This window comes from Alligator sinensis, unplaced genomic scaffold (assembly GCF_000455745.1).
Source record: "Alligator sinensis unplaced genomic scaffold, ASM45574v1 scaffold886_1, whole genome shotgun sequence".
NCBI classification, from domain to species: Eukaryota; Metazoa; Chordata; order Crocodylia; family Alligatoridae; genus Alligator; species Alligator sinensis.
The window spans coordinates 1,299,755-1,321,928 of record NW_005842040.1 but is presented as its reverse complement, the minus strand read 5'-3'; the positions used below and the strand labels follow the sequence as shown (position 1 = coordinate 1,321,928).

General features: G+C 48.1%; 1 long non-coding RNA gene across 1 annotated transcript in view; it reads right to left on the bottom strand.

Moving 5' to 3' along the window:
* Positions 1–22,174, bottom strand: part of LOC112550130 — a 31,600-nt gene that overhangs the window by 1,981 nt on the left and 7,445 nt on the right. The window contains exon 2 of the long non-coding RNA XR_003093800.1: positions 426–591. This is a non-coding gene — a long non-coding RNA (uncharacterized LOC112550130). The remainder of the gene's footprint in view (positions 1–425; positions 592–22,174) is intronic.

Sequence of the window (22,174 nt, the reverse complement as noted above, 5' to 3'; positions counted from 1 at the left end):
GGCAGGGTTGTTTAACTAAAGCTTGTTGAATGAGCTTCAGTTAAAGCACCTCTGCCGCCATTTTGAAGCTTAGGATTCTGAGTACATGTGATGCTGCAGGTGCTTTAATTAGACCACCTCCCAAGAGCTGCTTTAATTAAAGAACCCCACCCCTCAGGGCATGTCTAAAGACTCCCGCTATTTTTTGACCTTCCAGGTTGCAAACAGAAACAGATTGACTCATCGCATACCTATTTCTGGCCAATTGGTAGCCATGACTTTCTTTTCATAAGAAACATAATAGTGACCCACCGTAAGTGGGGACTTCATGGCATCATTTTTTCATGTATGTGAAGTGCTTTGAGGTTATGGCTGGAGAGTGCTCGAAAAGAACAATGAATTATTACTTAAGGATGTCAGTCAGTGGTTATATAGGTAGCCTTTACCATGTCACTAAATTCCTCTACAACATCGGGGGGCGTTAATTGCAAGGACGCTGGCACTGAAGAAGCTTCCAGAATGCTCTGGGGACAACGACATCAGCTTCTTGGATTGCCGAGCAGTCTGGTCTTGCAGCGTTGCCATCTCTGTGCAGTTCCTTCACCAAAAAATCTGAAGAGATAGAAGGAAACATAAATGTTAGCTTCACACTGAGAAAGTCACAATCTGAATTTCAAGGGGCATGAACAGGTGAAGATAGGCAGTTTTATCTGGGAAGCGTGTGAAAGGTCTTTTGAAAAGCTTCATAGTAGTGTCTGTTACTGCAGTTGCTGCGGGGAACCAGGCCACATCTTGTCCCCTTCATTGAAGATGACAAAACCTCACAAAAGACTTTGTACGATAACAGCAGTTCATAGATTCATAGTTGGTAGGGTCAGAAGTGACCTAAGTAGATTATCAAGTCCGACCCCCTGCCCTGGGCAGGAGAGAAAACTGGGCTTATATGACTCCAGCCAGGTAATTATCAAGCCTCCTCTTAAAGACCCCCAGGGTAGAAGCAATCCACTTCCCTTGGAAGTTGGTTCCAGCCCCTAGCTGCCCTGACTGTGAAGTAGTGCCTCCTGATATCCAGCCTGCACCTACTCTCAAACAATTTACGGCCATTATTCCTTGTTACTCCGGGAGGTGCTCGGGTGAACAGGCTCTCTCCCATTCCCCGCTGGTCCCCCCTGGTAAGTTTGTAGATGGCCACCAGGTCCCCTCTCAGCCTTCTCTGGTGAAGACTGAACAGGTTCAGGTTCCTTAGCCCCTCCTCATAGGGTCTGCCCTGCTGTCCCCGGATCATGCGAGTGGCCCTCCTCCGGACCCTCTCCATGCTGTCCACATCCCTCCTGAAGTGCGGTGCCCTGAACTGGACACAGTGCTCCAGCTGTGGCCTGACCAGTGTCGCATAGAGGGGGAAGATCACCTCCTTGGCCCTGCTCGTGATACATCTGTGGATGCATGACAAGGTGTGGTTAGCCTTACTGACCGCGTCCTCACATTGGCGGCCCATGTTCATTTTGGAATCAATAGTGACTCCAAGATCTCTTTCTGCCACTATGCTTTTGAGAAAGGAGTTCCCCAGCCTATAGATGTACTGCTGGTTCTTATTGCCCAAGTGCGGCACCCTGCACTTGTCAGTATTGAATCCCATCCTATTCTCATTTGCCTACCCCTGTAACCTGTCCACGTCCAGCTGCATCCTGTTCCTCCCTTCTAGCATGCCCACCTCGCCCCAAATCTTGGTGTCATCAGAGAATTTGAACAGGGTGCTTTTCACCCCCTCATCCAATTTGCTAATAAAGAGATTAAACAGTGAGGGCCTGAGGACCGAGCCCTGGGGGACCCCACTGCCCACATCCCTCCAGGTCGAATATGACCCATCCACCACCACTCTCTGGGTGCGGCCGCTCAGCCAATTGGTGACCCATCTGACTGCGTAGGCATCAATGCCAGAGTCACCTAGTTTTTTAATGAGAATGGGGTGAGAGACAGTGTCAAAGGCCTTATTAAAGTCCAGAAGACTACATCCACTGCAACATCTGCGTCCAATGATTTTGTGACCTGATCGTAGAAGGCAATCAAGTTGGTCTGACAGGACCTGCCCCAAATGAAACATGCTGGTTTCCCCTGAGCAACGTCCCCCCTGCTGGTCCTTCTCAGATGTGCTCCTGGATAATTTTCTCAAAGAGCTTCCCCAGGATTGAAGTAAGACTAACGGGCCTATAGTTGCCCTGTTCCTCCCTCCTCCCTTTTTTGAAAATGGGGACCACATTGGCCTTCCTCCAGTCATCAGGCACCTGGCCAGAGCACCATGAGCGCTCATAAAGCCATGCCAGGGGCCCTACGATAACCCCTGCCAATTCCCTCAGCACCCTGGGTGGAGAGCATCTGGACCTGCTGATCTGAACACGTCCAGCCCCTCCAGAAGTTCCCTAACTCGGTCTTCCCTGACCCTAGGCCTGGCAGAGTCTCTCCTGAGTCCATCCTGAATCTCAGTGGGGGAATCCCGGTCCCTGCACAGAAAAATGGAGGCAAAGAATTTGTTAAAAAGGTCTGCCTTTTTCTCTGGTGCAACCACCAGATTGCCAAGCGTATCCCGCAGGTGCCCCATGTTACCTGGTGCTTTCTTCATACTCCCTATGTATTTAAAAAGGACTTTTTGTTATCTTTGATCCTTGATGCTAGCCCTAGTTCCGTATCTGCCTTAGCTTTCCTAACAGCCCCCCTACAAGCCCGAGCGATGGAGGTATACTCTTTGGTGATAGCCCCTCCTTTCCACTGGGTGTATGCCTCTTTTTTGGCTTTCAGGAGTTCCTGAATGCCTTTGGTGAGCCAGGGGGGCTTTTGAGCACTCTTGCCCCCTTTGATTCTTGTTGGGACTGTCACCCCTTGGGCTCAGAGGATCGTCTCCTTAAGGAACGACCACTCATCTTGGATACCCAGTTCCCCAACCCTCCAGGACCCCAGTGCCTCTCCTACCAATCTCCTCAACTCGTTGAAGTTGGCCCTCTTAAAGTCAAGGGTTACTGCCTTGCTGCAGGCCCTTGACACCCTGTGCTGTGTGGTGAATTCCAGTAGGCAATGATCACTGTCACCCAGGTGATCATGAACCTGAAGTCCCCTCACCAGGTCATCACCTGTGGCCAGAACCAGGACCAGGAGGGCATTCTCCCTGGTGGGACTGTGCACCTCCTGGGTTAAGTGGAGGTCCTGTATCTCAGCAAGGAACTTTCGTGAGCAGTCAGACCTGGCTGTCTGCTCCTCCCAGCAGTTGTGAGTCAGGAAATCCATTTCAGGGACCACGGAGTACTGCTGTATAGTGGCATTGCCCTGTGCTGTGCTGAAGTGTTAACATAGCACGACAGCATTGTGGTACAACTTCAGTGCAATTTGTCCAGTTGGAGAATGCTGAGTTTATCATCAACAGAAATGGTCACCCACCTAAGAAACATTTCTTTTCCTTGATGTCCCCTGCATTATAAGAGAACCACCCCCCCACCATTGTGTTAATTAAATCGCCAAAAAGTAGGTCATAACAATTGAGTGCTAACAAACAATAACTACTTGTTAAAGATTGTACTGTGCAATCAGAAATGTACCACTTCTAACATGCTTTCCACATAAGGAAGTAGCAAAAAGGGATTTGCATGTCATGTTTAATAAATACTACCCCACAAGGTAAAGAAGCCAGCCCTGCTCCCTTTTTTGGAGGTTTAAATATATAACTTTTATATATTAAAATGTAGGTGGGGGCTCAGATGCAGAGATGCAAATGAGGGAGAGTACAGAGATACCAAACAACAGATGTTAAAGTATTTCACTTACAGTCAGTGGTCTTGAAGGAGTATTCTGGAATAATAAGAAAGAAATGGTACTCTTGTATACAGTAAAGAAGATGTGCTTTTTCCAGAGGCCTCCTACTGTACAGTAATATTATCCCTATTTCTCCTCCTTGTTCAGTTGGGCAGGAAGGGAAGGATAGCACAATGCAATTCAGAATCACACAAGAAGTCTGGCAGATGAGGGACCTGGACTCACTTCTGTCAAGCCCGTATAGGGCCCCAACCACTCCTGCCATCCTTTGTCTCATACTTTTCTCTCATGTTGTTAGAGCTCATTCTATTAGCAACTATACTGAAAAATAGTAACAAGGAATTAAAACAAAAAAAATAAAAGGGATTGCATATGGAAACAGGTATGAATATGGGGTTGCAGAGCTGAGAAAATCTGGAAGTGCTAACATAGATATAATTAATATTAGGGCTGTGCGAAGCTTTGGCTGCTGATTCGATTCAGAAGAGATTCGGCCTGATTCGGTGGCTGAATCTCCAAATCCGAATCGAATCAGGGAACCAATAAAAAGGTCTGAATCAATTTGAAGCTCTCTGAATCTTTGGAAAAGATTCGGAGAGCTTTGACGGTTCAGGTAGTCCCCAGTGGCTGCAGCAGGGACATGCAGCTGGACTTGGAGCTGGTGAGAAGGGGGTGGGGGAGAGGGAGCTGGAGGAGGAAGGAGGGAACCATGGGGGGACCCCAGCCAGGCCCTATCCCCTGCCTGTCCCAAATTGATTCAGGACAGTGATTTGAATCCCCATCCCCTGAGGCAGGCTCTGGGAGGAAAAGGGGAATCGAATTACTGTCCCCCAAATCGGCTGAACCCAAAGCGAATACCAGCCGTTTCACACAAGCCTACTAATTAGTGAGCTGCAGATGGGAACTTTTGGATTAGGCAGGGTTTCACCTTTCCCACTTTAAAAATCTCTTAGGAGTGTGTACAAAAATTGCATTTTTTTTCCTGGTGATACCCCCAAAAGTGCTCTACAGCCAAAATGTAACAAACATTCACAGCTGCAGAGTACTTTTAAAATGCCCAATCACACAAAAATTGAACCCTCATTTCATGAGCTATCAGATAAAGGCACTGTAGGAGAGAGCGCCTTAGCGAATCTGTGTACAGGTTTGCAGTGAGGGTGACTTTTCGGGGATTCTGCCTACAGCCCATGCACCTTTGCACAGGGCTGCCACTCTAGCCTCAGCCTAGCACAGCTTGTTTCCTCTGCCTGTCCCAGGTCTCAGCCATCCCCACCCCTCTCATCTTCCCTCCAGCAAGCTGAGAGCCACAGCCTGGCCAGGGGGAGGGAAGGGGAGAGGGTGGCTCACCCTACAGTGCCCCTGGGGGAGACCAGGAGCTAGCAGGTAGCCAGTCCAGGTGAGGTGCTGGGGGGAGGGGTCTCTCTTCCTGCAATGTCTCAGGGACAGACTGGGGGACCAGGCAGCCAGCCCAGCGCATTGCAGGGAGGAGGGGTCTCTCCCTCTGAGATGTACCCTGTCTGACTTGGGGAGCCAACAGGCAGACAGATGTCTTCCTAGAGCTTTCAAAGTCAGGACCCCATAGGTCCTTATACCTCAAGCCTTGGTGATTTAAATATCACACAAAATTGCTTACTGTAGGCTTTTCCATGCTGTAATGTTGCTGAAAGTAGAAAAGAGATGTATGTGATGATTAGGGTAAGTTGAAATCAAATGCCTACAGATGAGTTACAGCTTCTGTTTTTAAACTGTTGCAACCAAAAAAAGGGCCAGAGTGCTCAACAGTGCTTAGTAACAAGAGTCTCCTGCTAGAGAGCAATAGGTGCTGTGCAGTTTTGAACATCTAGCCACTTCATTTTATTGCTTGGAAGGGAGCCAAACCTTCTATCAGAAGATTTGTTTCAATAATGGGATCCCATCAATCTGAAAGACATACTTTAAAAAGACACGTGACCCTTTTATTGCCTTTGGGTGCTGTACATGCAACAGGGGTTTAGTTTGGTTTTGTTCTCCCTAAAGTGAAATGGTGGGTTTTTAAAAACCCACTGTTTCAATTTAGGGAGAACTAAACCAAACTAAACCCCTGTTGCGTGTACAAGGGTGAGGGGGCCCAATCCTTATCTGCCTGTCCTGCAGCGAGGGGGAGGGGCCATCTGCCAGCAGGCCAAGCGGTCCCTGAGCTGCAGCACCCCCAGGCAGCTGCTAGTGGGTGGGAGCTGCCTGGGGGGTGCCACAGCCATGGAGGGAAGCACCAGGCCGCGCATGGCTCAGGCAGGCAGGCAGGCTCTGGGAGAAACCCCCCCCAAAAAAGATCAGGCTCCTCGCTGCTTTATTTTTTTTCTTCTGTCGAGTCTGCCTGCATGAGCTACTACAAGGTCACACGGCCCCTGAGCTTTGTGGGGTATGGCGCTTCCCTCTATGGTGGCAGCGGCCCCCAAGACTGCCTGAGCCAGGTGCCAGCAGGCGTGTGCCACCTGGAGGGCACTGCCACCATGGAGGTAAGCACTGGGGTCCCCCACAGCTCAGGGCCCACTCAGCCCACTAGCAGCTCACCCCCCCCCTGCCCTCCCCAGCCCCAAACTAAAATACCTCAGATGGGTTTTTACCTTGCTACACAACAAAGTAATTTCAAGCAGAATATGTCGCCGAGCATGTAAATAGCGACACTATTAAAGTGGTGCAAGAGGGCAATTAAGCTGCTTTAAAGGCCAATTTTGTTGCGTGTACAAAGGCCCTTTGTTTCTAACCTCATCTCCCATTATTAGAGTGAAGAGACTCTTACAACCGTGTGGAAAACTAACATTTCACCATTGATCTTGTTACCAATCAACACAATTAATTTATTTTTAGCCTAATCAGTTCCATTTTTCTAGCCTACAAATGCTGTTTGGATATCCAAACATTTTTGTTATTACTTGTATGGTAACGGCACTAACAAACCTGCCGAGATTTTTGGCCTCCAATGCGCCCAGCAATACAGGTGCTTATTATAAGATGTTCTTTTTGGTTCCAAATAGCCCATATTTGGTGTCTTTTTGTGCCTGCTGGAAAAGACATCTGCTCACCTGGATTTCTAGGGAGACTGAGGGTAAAGTATTGTAGGTAAGCCTCCAAGGAGGTAAGTGGCTTCCTGGCTGTCAGTATTCCTAGGGAAGTGGTTTTACCATATGTTCACACACACCACACGCTCTAAGTAAAAGACAAGCCTTGTTTTGGAAGGCAGAATTTAGAAAAAAGATTTTTCCAGTCACAGCCTAGAGCTGGCTGTTTCATTGAGGCAGTGTGGCAAGAGGGCTTCCAGTTTCTTTCTGGGACAGCAAGCAGGAGTGATGGGAGTCTAATGTCAATTGCTTTCAAATAGGCAACAGTCTTTGGCTGCTCAGTCAAAAATTGTTGCCAGTTTGAGAGCAGCTGCAAAAGGATTAACACTGGACTCCTCCTCCTGCTTGCTGTCAGAGAGGAAAGCTGGTGGGCATCTTGCAGCTGTGTCCCTGCACTTCTATTCCAGCCAAGAAAAATCAGTTTCCCCACTTAAGACCTGCACATCTATTTTGGATGGCTTATTTTGGGGGGGAAACGTGTGTGTCATACATGGGTAGATCTTGTAATATTGTTAATATTTAATTTGATGGTATTTAATTATTGTTTGGTTACTTGGGTACTCTGAGTCTTGGATAGGCATTCTTTATTATTTAAAATCTCTAAATAAATCTGTGACTAACATACTGTGAACTGTACTTGTAGGAGGTCCCATGCTGTAGGATCCTTTCAAAAGAAGAGTGAAATCAGAAGCAAATCACTGTTTTTATTTTAATCCAGCTGCTCAGGAGCTCATAGCCCTGAGTTGATTCCATAGGATTGCTAAGAAGCCCAATTCTCCTGTCTGAGTCAATGGAGGCAGCTTTGTAAAACCGTTACATGAAAAACATAATTTGCTATTTCTGTAAGCAGTTACCACTTCTAGCTCACAACTATAATAGCTACCACCTTAAAAAAATCACCAAGGAAGCAGCCCACAGCCCAGACTTTAATTAGAATCATAAAAAATGAGGGTTGGGAGGGACCTCAGGAGGGCATCTAGTCCAACCCCCTGCTCAAAGCAGGACCTGCCCCAACTAAATCATCCCAGCTAAGGCTTTGTGAAAGCAGAGCTGGTATATCCCATGCTAGCACGCACTGCAGCTTTGTCTCCCTCTAGTGGCTGGGCTGCAGCTCAAATGGAGCAAGGCGATTGGCCAGGCGTGAGGCACATCAGCAGCCAGCACGTGCAACCGGCTGTGGGAATGCGGCAAAGGTGACGGCGACACTCTGCAGGTGCCTGAAAGTAGTTGTAAATTGAATAACTGCCTATTTAATCTGGCCCTGGGCCTGCTAGCCCAGCAGGGCACCTTTGTAGTGTAGTTACTCTCCTGCAGGGCAGTGGGGCTCCAGCAGCTGTCCTGCCCCCAGCCCTTCCCTTGACTGCCACACAAGGGGAGCTGCTGGGCTCCCATTGTCCCAGGAGCTGGCCCAGGCCCCATTCAGCCCCGCCTCTGCCCCACTACTAAATAATATTTTTTATTTATTGCTTTTTGATCTGCCTACCTTGCAAGCCTGTCCAGGTCAGCCTTTATCCCCAGCCTCAAGAGTGACCACACACACCCCATAATTTGGTGTCATCTGCGAACTTTGCCAGTATGCTTTTAACACCCAAACCCAAATAACTGATCAACATGTTGAAAACCACTGGTCCAAGTACTGAACCCTGACAGATACCACTGGTTACCTTCTGCCATATTGACTCAGGTGCCATCCATCAGTACTCTGGGTCCTGTCTTGGAGCCAGGTCCCTAGCCACTGGACCATAAAGTAGTCAAGGCCACATTTTCCCAATTTTACCATGACGACATCATGGGAAACTTTTTAAAATCCAAGTATATGACATCAACCTCACTTCCCTTTTCCAGGTGGTGAGTTACCTGATCGTAGAAGGAAATGAGGTTGGCCAGACATGATCCACCCACAACAAAGCCATGTTGGCCGTCCCTTAGAACACTGCCTTCAGTTAGCCTAGCAATAATGGATTTTTTGATAATTTTTTCCAGGATTTTTCCAGGGATTGAGGTCAAACTGACTGGCTTGTAATTCCCTTGGTCCTCCTTTCTCGCTTTCTTGAAGATAGGAACCACATTGGCCCTCTTCCAGTCTTCTGGGACCTCTCCCGAGTGCCACAAGTCCTCAAATAGCTTTGCCATAGGTTGTGCCATGTTATCAGCCAATTCTTTCAGCACTCTCAGGTGTAGTGCATCCAGTCCTGCTTTCTTGCAGATAGCCAGCCTCTATAGATGTTCCTCCACAAGATTATGGGAAGGGAACATTTCTCTAAAAACAATTCTGCTGGCTGCTAAATCTATTCTATAGCAGTATCAGTACTCTCACCATCATACTTTACTCTCACCATCATAAATTAAGCACTTGAGTATCAATGTAATAAGCAAGACATGGTATTCTCTTCCAAACTCCCTTTGCCAATAAGTACTCTGTGCTTAAGTAAGATATGGAGTTGAATACCATTTTACCAGCTATGAACAATACTACATTTTTCCTCCATATGGCACTTTGTCTCAAAGTGAATAGCTTTGTATGTATTCTTTACACTACAAATTCCTTTTGCAACAACTTTTTTTGTACAAACTCAGATATACTGTTGTGTGTTAAATAATACTGCACATATTTTCGAGTATCATTCAAAAGCTTTCTTATTTTATATTCCATATACTCCTCCTCCTCCACCACCTCTATCTACCACAATATTTTTTATTCTGTAGAGCTATAATAGTAGCCGCACTCATAACTGAGGTCTTCAGTCACTGCTACAATAAAAATAAAATATTTTTGCAGTAGAATCTTTGTATATGTTTTTAAACACAAATGTCTATTCATTGATCACCTGGACAATTAACGTTTTCCTTAATGCAATGCTGCAAGGTACCTAAAATATGGGCAAGAAAAGGGTTTTGGATCCTTGCTGGAGGGAGGTATCAATCTATAAATCTAAAAACCTTAGCACCCCCCAGAATGGCGGTAGTACTACTGGTATTAAAAGACATAGATTAGTCTGGGTTAGCAAGGGCACTCCAATTAATTCTCACATTAATACATTTTTATGGATTAAAAAAAACCTTTATACCTTGGTATACTATTTATGATTTGCCATGATATAATAGGATGTTTTTTTTACATTTATACACACACACAGATATAGATACATAGTATGTGATATAAATTATTTGTTCTAATGGTAGACTTTGGGGCTAAATACAGAGACTCAAAAAGCCCAAGGTTGAATCAATTCAATCTTTGCAGGTTAGTCTAAGCTGCATAGCTTAAACTGATAAGCAAGTGAACATTCACTTTTGATTCCAGAAATGCAGCCACATGCCTACAGTGTCAGAGGCCAGAAGAGGGGCGGGGGGGGGGCGCTAGAGCACACCTCCCTGCTCAGCTGGAGCAGATAGCTTAGGATAAGGCTAGCCTGTCTACCCTCCGAGACGGGGTGGGGGGTTGCTGGAGAAATGCAAAGTAGGGCTGTGCAAAGCTTCAGTCTCTGATTCAATTCAGCAGAGATTCAGCTCGATTCGGTGGATCTCCAAATTCAAATCGAATCAGAGTACCCTTTAATCTTTCTGTATCGAATCGGAACCCTCTGAATCAATTCGGAAAGATCTGGCAATTCAGACATAGACACAGTTTTAAATGTTTTTTCTACATACCTCTAGGTAGCAGGCAGCTTGTGAACACTGTGATGATGGGGCGCATGGAGTATCCCACAGAAGCGTGGGGGGCTCCCCAATGCGCTCAGCAGCCAGAAGTGGACCTGAAGCCCTTCCAGTCCACTTCCGGGTCTGCTGGGGAGCATGCCCGGGGCCCCCCCTGCACCCCTCAGCTCAGTGACTGGTGCCTCCTGGGTCTGAGGTGGGGGACCCGGGGTCCCCCTGTGGCTGATCGCTTAGCTGGGGGGGGCGTGGGGGGCCCCCCTGCATGCTCCCTGGTGGACCTGGAAGTACTTCCAATCCAGTTCTGGATTCGCCACCAAGCACGTGGAGGGCCCCCCCGCACTCCTGTGGGATGCTCCATGTGCCCCAGCATCACAGCATTCACAAGCCATGCTGGGACCTCAAGGTACGTAGAAAAAACATTTAAAGCTGTGTCTATGTCTCAATCACTGATTCTCCGAATCAGCATTGAATCTTCAGATTTGGCTGACTCGAATCAGGGACAGTGATGTGAATCAACAAATAGAATCACTATCCCGATTTGGGCCGACTCCAAATCCAAATTGAATAGGGCCCACTTCGCACACCCCTAGTGCAAAGCATCCTGGGATGTTGAGGGACTGTGAGTTAATTTGAATCTGGAGGAGATCTAGGACAGACGTTCAATAAACCAATTTAACCTAAACCAGTTAAGTCTGATACTACATCCAGGTTTATCTTAAACCAGTTTCAGCCATTTTAAAAGTGGCTTATGTGCACTGAACTTCTGTTGCATTACAGATTTGAACCAGTTTGTGTATCACTTCTGTCGGTAGGTGACTGCCTGTCCACCTTCAGATGGACGCACCCAAAGTTGCATTTTTAGGAACATTTTAATCTTTATAGTTTGCAAAGTAATACAATTGCACTATTCTGCATCAGGAAAAAAACCATACCCAGCGTAGCTGTTGTAGACTTTTAAATACAGGTTTTCCTCAGTTTATGCGGTCCATGCATTCCAACAAAACTGTGCATAAAGCAAATTCACATAAAGGGAACCTAGTTTATAAAATAACAGATAGGGATACATGCCCATGGCGGTGAGGGAGGGAGGGAGGGAGGGAGGGAGGCTGGGGCTATGGAAGGGGTGGGGTGAGGGATGTAGCGGGGCCCAGCCCAGTGGCTGGCGGGTGGCGCCTGCCACACCCGGGGCTGCAACAGGGGGAATGGTCAGAGGGTGCGGGGTGGGGAGGGGCGCAGCTCTTACTCCTACGTGCACCCCAGGAGGTTGCAGGCTGGGAGGGTTGTGGGCTGGGTTCTACGCCAGGCTCTCCCCTAGCCCTGGCTTTGTTTTCCTTTTTGTGGGAAGTTTTTACATTTCAAAAAGAGCAATTAGCACCTTCGCAGGCCAAGCTCTGTCTTTTGTTCTCCTGGAAGTGAGAGAAGCTGAGGGGTTTTCTCCCTATCCCACCCAGAGGCAGGCATTTTCACTCCTTCCCAACAAAGCAGGCATCCAGACAGACATGCAGCTTTATTGCACTGGAAAAATGTGGGCAGTGACATGCTGGTGCCCTGCCTTTGCCCATTCTGTTGCCCCTCACTACCAAGCCACAGCTCTCCCAGCCCTGATGCTGCCCCCCACTCTCAACCCACAGACCTCTGCCCCCACAGCCCTGCCAGTGCCCCTCACTCCTGACCCACAGCCTCCTGCACCCCCCAGCCCTGCCAGAGGGGCCCCAGCTGTTCCCTGTGCTGCGCAGCTGGCTATAGAGTTCCCCACTGTCCTCAGAGGCAACCCCCACCCCTCCTGCCCTGTAGCAGCCCCAGCCTGTCCCCTGTGGGAGCAGGGGGAGGGAAGGAGGGATGAGCAGGAGCCAAAAAGAAATAAATAAATAAGAGCTGCAAATAACAGCGCACCTAGTGGCCAAAGGCCTGAGCTACAGAAATAGGTGGCACCACCTGGTGGCAAAAGAAAGTAATTACAAGTCTTTGAGCTGCTTGGTGTTTACACACCACAAACCCATAGATACAACAACGTAATCGGCGATGATGCAAACTAAACTATGTCCGACCAGTTTTAGGTTAACATGCTGAAAAGACTTTTAAAGCTGTGGGAAATCCGACTCATGCAAACACAAACGCAGTTGCAGCGGTGTAAATGGGAAATCTCGCATCATGTACAAACACCCCTAGTGACAGGGATTTTTAAAGCTGGGAAGGTGAAACCCTTCCTAATCCAGCTCTGTAACTATATTTACTTTAGCACTTCCAGCTTCTCAGCTCTGCAACCCCACATTCATACCTACTTCCATATGCGATCCCTTTCTTTTCAATTCCTTGTTACTGTTTTTCAGTATAGTTGCCAATAGATTTAGACTTGACAGAGGTGAATTCAAGTCCCTTCTCTGCCAGCCTTCCTGTGTGATTCTAAATTGCACTGTGTTACTCCCGCTTCCTTCCCAACTGTGCAAGGATTGTGACGGTTTGTGCTCCAGGGGTGGCTATGACACTCCCTGGTAGCCATGCAATTCCTGTCCCGGCTCCAACTCTACGGGCCCCTACCTCCTTTACTTACCTGCCACACCTTTGATATTAATGTTTGGAAAGGAGGGAGGCTGCTTGAGGATCTTAGAGCAAGCCTGAAGTTGTTCTCGTGTCAGGCTTCAGCCTTCTTAGCCTCTGCCCTTCTTCTCTCACTGGGCCCTCTAGCTCTAGTCCACTGACTAAACTGAGCTTCAAGGGTCCTGGCATCTTGTCTGGCCCTTTTTCTCTGTCCCCATGTGGGCTGCTGAGCCTTCCTGGGTTCTCTCTCAGTCCGGGCCCCTTGCCCTATCTCTGCCCCACCCCAGCCACGGGGCCTCTGGCCCCAAAGTCTAAGACCCACCCAGACCACCTGGGCAGGGGGGAATGAAACCCCCCAAAATGCAATCACCAGTCCCAATCCAAAAGAATGGCCTGTGTGGGGTTCACTGTCCCCTGGGTAGCGGGCTCCATATAAAAACAAAAGCCACAATAGAAAGTGCCTGAGATACTTGACTTGCTTCCTGTGTAGGCTCCCAGTTTCCCTTCTCTTGAGGTTGCCTTCTGAGGTCTCTCCATAGTCTGGGCTCAAGTCCTTATGCCTCTCACAGAGGGCTCCATCCGCTCCATCTGATGGCTTCCACCACCAGGCTGCTGGACCAGCCTCTGGGGCTGCCTTATATCTCTCAGGCCCTGCTCCTTTTCCAGGCAGCTAATTTCCCCCAGGGTTGCCCTCGGGTACCTCCTATTTAATCCCATTTTCTGGTTGCTCTGCCCTGCAAAACTCTCTCTGGGCTGCTGCCCTCTTAAAGTGACAGAGTGCCCTAGGCACTCTGTCACAAGAATAAATAGAGATAAAATGTTTTTGTATGGTAGGAGGCCTCTGGAAAAAGCACATCTTCTTTACTGTATACAAAAGTACCTTTTCTTTATTATTCCAGAATGCTCCTTCAAGACCACTTACTATAATTGAAATACTGTAATATCTGTTGTTTGGATGTCTCTACTATACCTCATTTACATCCCTGCCTGAGCCCCCACCTACACTTTAAAATATAAATAAACCTCCATAACTGGGAACAGGGCTGACCTCTCGAACTTCCACTGTAATATTTATTAAACATGACATGCAAATCCCTTTTTGCAACTTCCTTATGTGGAAAGCATGTTAGAAGTGGTACATTTCTGATTGCACAGTACAATTTTTAATAAGTAGTTCATGTTTGTTAGCGCTCAATTGTTATGACCTACTTTTTGGTGATTTAATTCCATTCTAACATGATGCTGGGGGGGAGAGGTCTTATATTGCAGGGAACATTAAGGAAAATAAATGATTCTCAGGTGGGTGACTATTTCCATTGATGCTAAAAGCAGCATTCTCCAACTGCACAAATTGCACTGAAGTTGTACCACAATGCTGTCGTGCTATGTTAACACTTCAGCACAGCACAGGGCAATGCCACTACACAGCAGTACTCCATGGTCCCCAAATGGATTTTCTGACTCTCAACTGCTGGCATCACAAAAACTTTTGTGAGGTTTGTGTCATCTTCAATGAAGGGGACAAGATGTGGCCTGGTTTCCCACAGCAATGGCAGTAACAGATACTACTATGAAGCTTTTCAAAAGACCTTTCACACATAAACCTGCCTATCTTCACCTGTTCATGCCCCTTGAAATTCAGATTGTGACTTTCTCAGCGAGAAATTAATGTTTATGTTTCCTTCTATCTCTTCAGATTTTTTGGCGAAAGAACTGAAAGGAGAATGCACAGAGATGGCAACGCTGCAAGACCAGACTGCTCGGCAATCCAAGAAGCTGATGTCGTTGTCCCCAGAGCATTCCGGAAGCTTCTTCAGTGCCAGCGTCCTTGCGATGAGAAACCCTGACCTTGTAGAGGAATTAAGTGACATGGTAAAGGCTGCTTCTATAACCATTGGCTGACATTTGGACACTTTACCTAATAATTCATTGTTCTTCTCTAGCACTCTCCAGCCATAACATCAAGGTACTTTACACAGATGAAAAAATTATTCCATAAAAGGCCCCACTTAAGGTGGGTCACTATTATGTTTCTTGTAAAAAGAAAATCATGGCTACCAATTGGTTAGAAATAGTATGTTTCTGTGTGCAACCTGAAAGGTCAAAAATAGTAAGATTAGGAGTAATATCCACCCATAAAATCATATGTGAGCGTAAATGTTTTCTGACTGACAGTATAACAACCTGTGCAAATACTGTATTTTCCTGTATATTGCACACCTCCAAATAAGACACAAACTGTGTTTCTAGGATGGCAGAATTAAGGGAGAAATAACTTTTTCCAGAATGATGGCTTCATGGAGCATGGGCAGAGCCAAATCATTAGCTTATTTATCTTCCTTCTGCTCAGGCAAAAATCTACCATGTTAACCATCTCACAGCTGCTGCCTGATTTGCGCAGCCAAAAGCTACTCCCAATTTGGCAGTGGCTGTGAACATGCAGTTGTTACTGAAGACTAGACTCTACTCCTCTCTCCTTTGGCCAGCTGGGGGGGGAAGAGAAGAAAGACAATCAGCAGCCATGTCACAGCATCTCCATGCTTCTATTCCATCAAAAAACCAGCTTCCCAACTTAAGATATACACCCTAAATTTGGAGGGCTATTTTGCGGGGGAAAGGTGCATGTGGTATGTGATTAAATATCCTTCGTAGGTCCAATTGGAAAAAAAAAAAAGGGGAAAAGTGATGGAGAGAGAAGGCTTTCTCTCAAGAGTTTCTGTTGTCAAAAGGTACAATTTAAGGGTTTAAAAAACTGGTAGAATAAAAGAAATTTCTGAAGAGAATTCATAGTGAGTGTCTACCACAGATCAGAAGAAGTGGAAGACATTGAGAAAAACAATCCATGGGGTATTTAAAATCACAAGCTGCTGGCCTCCCAGGAGATTATACTATGCAGCTGTCTGTTCACTAGCAAAAATACTAGGCACATAGTCATTTTGAGCTTGAAACAGAGAAATTGAATCGAAACGAAGGGTTTCGAAACAAAACAAGGCTAGTCGAAATGTTTGGAAAGTTTTGAAATGTTTCAAGTTTTGAAGCAGCCAGCAGTGAGGTGATGGGAGACGGGGCAGGGAACCAGGGCTGCACTCCCAGCAGCAGCCAGGAGCGCAGCCCTGGCGCTCCCCATCTCCCACCAACGGGCTGCGGGAAGCCTATCACAGCACAGGGGATGGGAAGTCAGCCCAGCTGGGCTGACTTCCCCTCCCCAGCCCAATCTAGCGCTGGGGAGAGGAACTGAGCAATTGTGCTCAGTACCTTTCCCCAGTCCCAGGCGGCAGCACCAGCCTCCCTCCCTCATCTGGCAGGCAGATTGGGGGTCCGCAGCCCTGATCTGCCTGCTAGATGAGAGAGGCTGTTTCAAGCTTCCCCATTATAGCTAATGGGTGAAATGTCGAAACAGCCTCACTGTTTCCACAAAGCAAAACGGAACAGCTGTTTCGAATCGAAATAAAATTCAAAACGAAATGCTGTTCTGTCAAAACCTCGAAACTCAAGTTGAAACGGAACGGTGCCGTTTCACACAGCCCTAGTAAATAGTTGTATATTTGACAAGCCTGCTACCTCCATTATTGGGGGAAAGGAAAAAGGACTGGATGCATTAGCATCTTTTGACTATTTGGCATACAAGGGAAACTGGCAGGCCTAGATTATAAACAGGGACCTACCAAATACAAGATTTTACAGAAATTGTATAATTGGTAGTCTCCTGTGAAATAGCTGGTTCCCCTGGAAAAAGTGTGGGGAACAGGCTATGTTCAAAAAGCTAGCAAAGACCCAGAAAAAAAAACTGTCTCCTAGAAGGGCAAAGGGAGGTGGGGGAGGGAAGGGAGCAAAGAGAAAAAAAAGGCAGATTGCCTGTCTCCTGAAGCAGGGGTTGGTGGGGAGAGGTGGGAAAAGTTCACATCTCTCCATCTCCAGAAGGGGAGGCGGGGAGCAGGGAAAAGCCTGCCAAAAGTCCCCTTCTCCTGAAGGGGGGCGAGGGGGTGACAGCCAGAGCAAAGCAAATCAGAGGCTGAGCTCCTGACATCAGATCAGTCCAGGAGCAAGTCAGCCTGGGAAGCCCAGAGGGCTTTAAATATGTTTGCAGGCACGCTGCTTCAGCATGCCTGCTTGCTTGTGGCTGACAAAGAGCAGGCATGAATGCAAAGAAGCCATCAAAGACTGCAAAGTACGTGTCAATGGCAGACCCTGCAGAGCAGTATCTTGCAGGTACCCTACAAGCAGATGATGAAAAACTCTTCTGCACCACCTGCAACCTGACCCTGTATGTGACTAGGAAAGACAGCATCGATCAGCACCTGGAGTTGGAGGCACATGTGAAAAGGAAAGCCGCTGCAGCGGCTGACAGTCAAAAGAAGCAGCAAGCGGCTATGTCCTCCCTCTTCAAGATGACAGGCAGCAGGCTGGCAAGGCAAGACACAGCATTTTCCCTTGAGGAGGCTTTTGCAGCAGTGAACATCCCACTGGAGAAGCTGGATCCTCCAAAGCTGAGGGACTACCTGAAAACGTACATGCCAAATGCTGGCAGTTTTCCATGTGCTAACAAGCTGCACCAGGGCTATCTCCTTACAGTCATCACTTTGCATGTTGAGTCCATGCAGGCTGCCCTGTCAGAGTATAAGTCCTCTTCTGTCATGGCTGATGAAGTTACCAACCGTCAGGACAACTACCTGCTGCACATTTTATTGGTACTGGGGAGCTGGACTGTCAGGGACCTCCTTATATTTCAGACTCACCTGGTCCTCCTCACCTCATCCAATTTTTCCACCGTGTCTCAAGCCATAGTGAAGGTACTTCGCAACTATGGCATTGGCTTTAACCAGGTTTCAGCCTTCCTCTCTGACAGTGCCACGTACAGGTGCAAGGCTTTCTTTGACATGCTCTAAGGAATGCTGTTCATGTTACCTGCAACATTCTCTCCCTAGTAGGTGACATGTGGTGCACGCAGTTCCCCGAGGTGGACAGCTTGGTGTCCTTCTTCAAGAAAGCCTTCAAGCATTGTCCAGGGTGTAAGATCTGCTACAGGGACCCCATTGCCACTCAGCCTGGGGACCCATGTGCCACTGTGTCCCTGCCACCAATGCCCGTCCTCACCCAGTGGAATTCATGGTTCAACACGGTCCATTACCACAGCAAGCACATGCAGCACTACCAGTGGTTTGTGAGCAAGGAGCTGGACATCACACCTAACACACAGTGCCTGCTCAAGCTCCAGGTTCTCTCGGGGTGAGCTGACCTTCAGGATCAAGTGACATTCATTACTGACAATGCCACTCAGTTCATGGAGCTCCTGACGTGGTTTGAGGGAAGGCAGGCTGTGATCTACCAGGCATACAAGAAACTGATGGAATTTATCAGCTGGGTGGAGGACAGGGCATCACAAGAACTGTCAAGCTGTCCTCAGGAAAACCAGCGGAGACGGGAGCTGTTCCAGGCACTAGTTATAAAACTCAACCAATACTTCAGGTACAACCCATCCCTTCCACCATGGTTCAGACAGCCGGCTACCCGCTTCCTGCATGCTGTTTGCATTTTGAATGCCAGCCAAGCATTTCTGCTGAGCTGGGACCCTCAGCTCCTGAAAGCAATCCTGGGGTGGACAGTCGACCATGATAGTAAGCATGCCACTTACATAAACTATGTGCAGGAGAGCCAGATGCCTGTGGGTGTGCCGACTTTTGGGACTCTGTCTGTGACCAGTTTCCCCACTGTACGCCCTGGCCAGGCGCTGTCTCAGCATCCCAACAAACTCAGTGGATGCTGTGTGTGCCCTCTCTGCCTACAGACATGTGTTCACCCCACAGAGGCAGGCAATGTCTCTCTCAAAAGCAGCTGGGTGCAGCATGGTTATGTTTAATGCCTAAATAGCCTCTCTCAAGGTTAGCATTGGGTTTCAATTACCTGCTTTCTTTAATGTCCTGTAATAAAGTGTATATAGGTGGTGTTCCTTCCAGTTCATGTTGTGTATAGTACAGGTTTATCTTCCTAAGGTCTTTCTGTGTATAGTTTGATATAAGTGCTGGTTTCATAAAGTGTATATAGTTGGTATTTGTATAATATTGGTTTTCTGAGCTAAGTCAGCACTCAGCCTGCTAGCAACCTGCCTGGGCAGCCCCAGGGGGCTTTGCCACCACAGAGGGAAGGACCAGGGATCCCCGCAGCTCAGGGCCTTCTCGGCCTGCCAGCAGCTTGCCCCTAGGCTGTGGACAGGCTTTATTTAGCTCAGACAAAAAAAAAAGGATCAGGCCCTTTGCCATAACATGATGGAAAAAAAAATTTGGCAAGCCAGCACTCCAGCACCTTACAAGGTAGACATTGCAGTTTTTTGGCACTCCGGCCAAAAAACATTGCCTACCCATGATGTAACAAAATGTAATCTGGTGTGAAAAGCTTGGCACAAGATGTTCTGTAGTTTATAAGCCTTGTTTATACTCCTTCAGGGTAAGTGCATACACTTTTTCTGTCCTCAGGCTAGTCAATTACAGAGTATATTGTAAGTGGGAATAACACATCTCCAAGACTCTCGGTTACCATACAAGCAAGCAATATTTCTTCTAAACACAATTATTTCCTACCTTAGAAAGCATGAGAGACATGCAAAAGTAGATAAAACAAAATGCCTATAAACAGTCCCCTGGCTTAATTTCCTCACCCTCTGAAATGCTCTTTAGGCTTACATCCAAGTCTTCTGGGGACTTGCCTACATACAACAGCAGCATTTCACTGCCAGGACAGGCCCAAACTGGCCCACTTACCACACCTACAGGCATACTCCCAAACCCAGAAGTTTGCAAAAAAGGCTACTAGGAGACATGTCTCTGAAATTGCTCTCAAACCTCCACCTACTCACTCCATAGCATGCAGCAGAGTCTGAATGGGCTTTGCTGGCAGGTTTGGAGCATGCCTCCAGGTGCAGATGGACAGGACATGTGTGAGTGCACCCTGGCCAGGAAACACCACCACCATGATGGAGAAAGGACAGGGGTACTGTTGATCCATCTCTTGCAGCTCATTACTTCTTCTCCAAATCATGGGCAACCTCCCCACTGACCCTCTACAGTCAATACTTTTCCCACACTCTCCTCAAATAGCCTGCAGGACTCTTTTATAACCTGCCATGCCCTTAATCAGGTGGCCCTCTGACTGGCTTCCTCTGGTAAGGAATGTCATCCTAGCAGATAATCTTTTGCCCAGTTAACAGTAGGGGGAGGTAAGCCTGGTTTGCTCTGCACAATAGCCTTCTCTTTATTCTTCACACTAACCTGGCAACTATGGGCATGTGGACACACCATGGGTTTTGATCCTTATTAAATTAAATAGGTTTATAAAATTTAAACTTGTTTATTTGGGAGCATCGCAGCAGTGTTTGCATACACTAGGCTTTCAAACTAATTAAGCTTTGGAGCATTGCTTTGGAGCAATTCAAAGGGGAGAACTACAAAAAAGTTGTAGCCATCTGGTGGACAAAGAGGCTCATTACATTGCTTTGAGTGACTGTGTTTGCACACAATGAATCCATGGACGCAATGCTTTAATTCCTGGCGAGCCAAACTAAACTACGTCCAAGAAGTTTTAGTTTAATGAACCAGAAAGACTTTTAAAGCATCCAGAAATCCTCCTTGTGCAAACAGGCATGCAGTTGCAGCGCAAGAAAGGGCAAAAAATGTGGCATATACAAAGGCCCTACAACAGGAACTACAGTGAAAGTTCTGTTATCCAGCATCTTACAAGCCGGCATGCTCCACTAACCAGCATGCCAGCTTGTAAGATAAAGTGAAACCGGAAGTGCCCACCATGGCACTTCCAGTTTCTCCGATCCCCGATGGCTTGAGGCAAAGCAGCCTGTGCTGCCGAGCCCCCATGGCCCAGGGGCATAACAGACTGTGCGGGGCTGTGTGGGACCCGCCTCCTTGTCCCACAGGCCCCGAGGGAGGGGTGGCGATGCCACAGGAGGGGCGGAGGGACACCCCAGACGTGGCGGGAGAAGCAGCAGCCGGGGCTGCTCAATTAACCGGCATATTTTGTTATCCGGCATCCCCTGTTCTCAGGGGATGCCGGATAACAGAGCTTTTACTGTATTGAGGCAGAACTTATTAAGTGATAACTGTTGCACTTAAAAATGGGGTTTTAAACCTAGTGCTCTGAGAATTGACACCCTCGGTCAACACTCGGTTGATGAATAGCAGAAAGGTTTGCTTTAATAACTACCAACAAGCTATAAAACTAAACAATACAAAAAGACTCTTTCCTAATATAAAAATGATAGGGGGTGCACCGATAGAGATTTTTGGGGCCGATACTGATAGCCAGTTTTTAAGAAGGCATATTGGCCAATACCAATCTGATTTCCGATACACAGCCCAGCAGCTTGAAGAGCAGTGTCTGGCTGGTAAGTCTGTTGTGGTGGAAGGGGAGGGAGAAAAAGGGAAGGGAAGGGGCATGGGGGCACAGATCAAGGCCCCTGTGATGTTGGAGGGAGCAGGGCTGGGGCTGAGGCAGGGGCAGGCACAGGACAGAGCTGCAGCTCATCCGGGGGTGGGGGGAGAGGGGGGCAGCTCCCGCTGCTGCACGCACCCCAGGAGGCATGGGGGGGTGTGCCCCGCATCTGTGTGGGGCATGGCAGGGTGGGCTGCCACCTCAGGCTGGGGCCAGGGCTGCACAGAGCTTTCTCATGGTGGCTGGGCTGGGCTGGGCTGCACTGCACTCAGGGCAGGCAGTAGTAGCACTGGGAAGGGGATATGGGGAGGGAGGCTGCAGCCACCCCAAAATTTGCTGTAGGCCCCCCAACCCTCCTCAGCGCTGCTGCCACCCGCCCCAAGCAAAACCCAACCCAGCCCCCACCATGAAAAGCCCCACGCAGCCCTAGCCCCAGCCCAACCTGCGCCACGCAGATCTGGGGCACGTGCAGCCCCCCACCCCATTTCCTCCCAGGGTTTGTGCAACAGCAGGAGCCACCCCACCTCCCTGTGCCCCCCCGGACAAGCCATGGCCCCATCCTGTGCCCCAGCCCACTCTGGCTGGGCAACGCCTGCCCCAACCCCACTCCCTCCTTCACCACGGGGGCCTTGATCTGCCCCCACACATTCCTTTCCTTCCCCCTACCC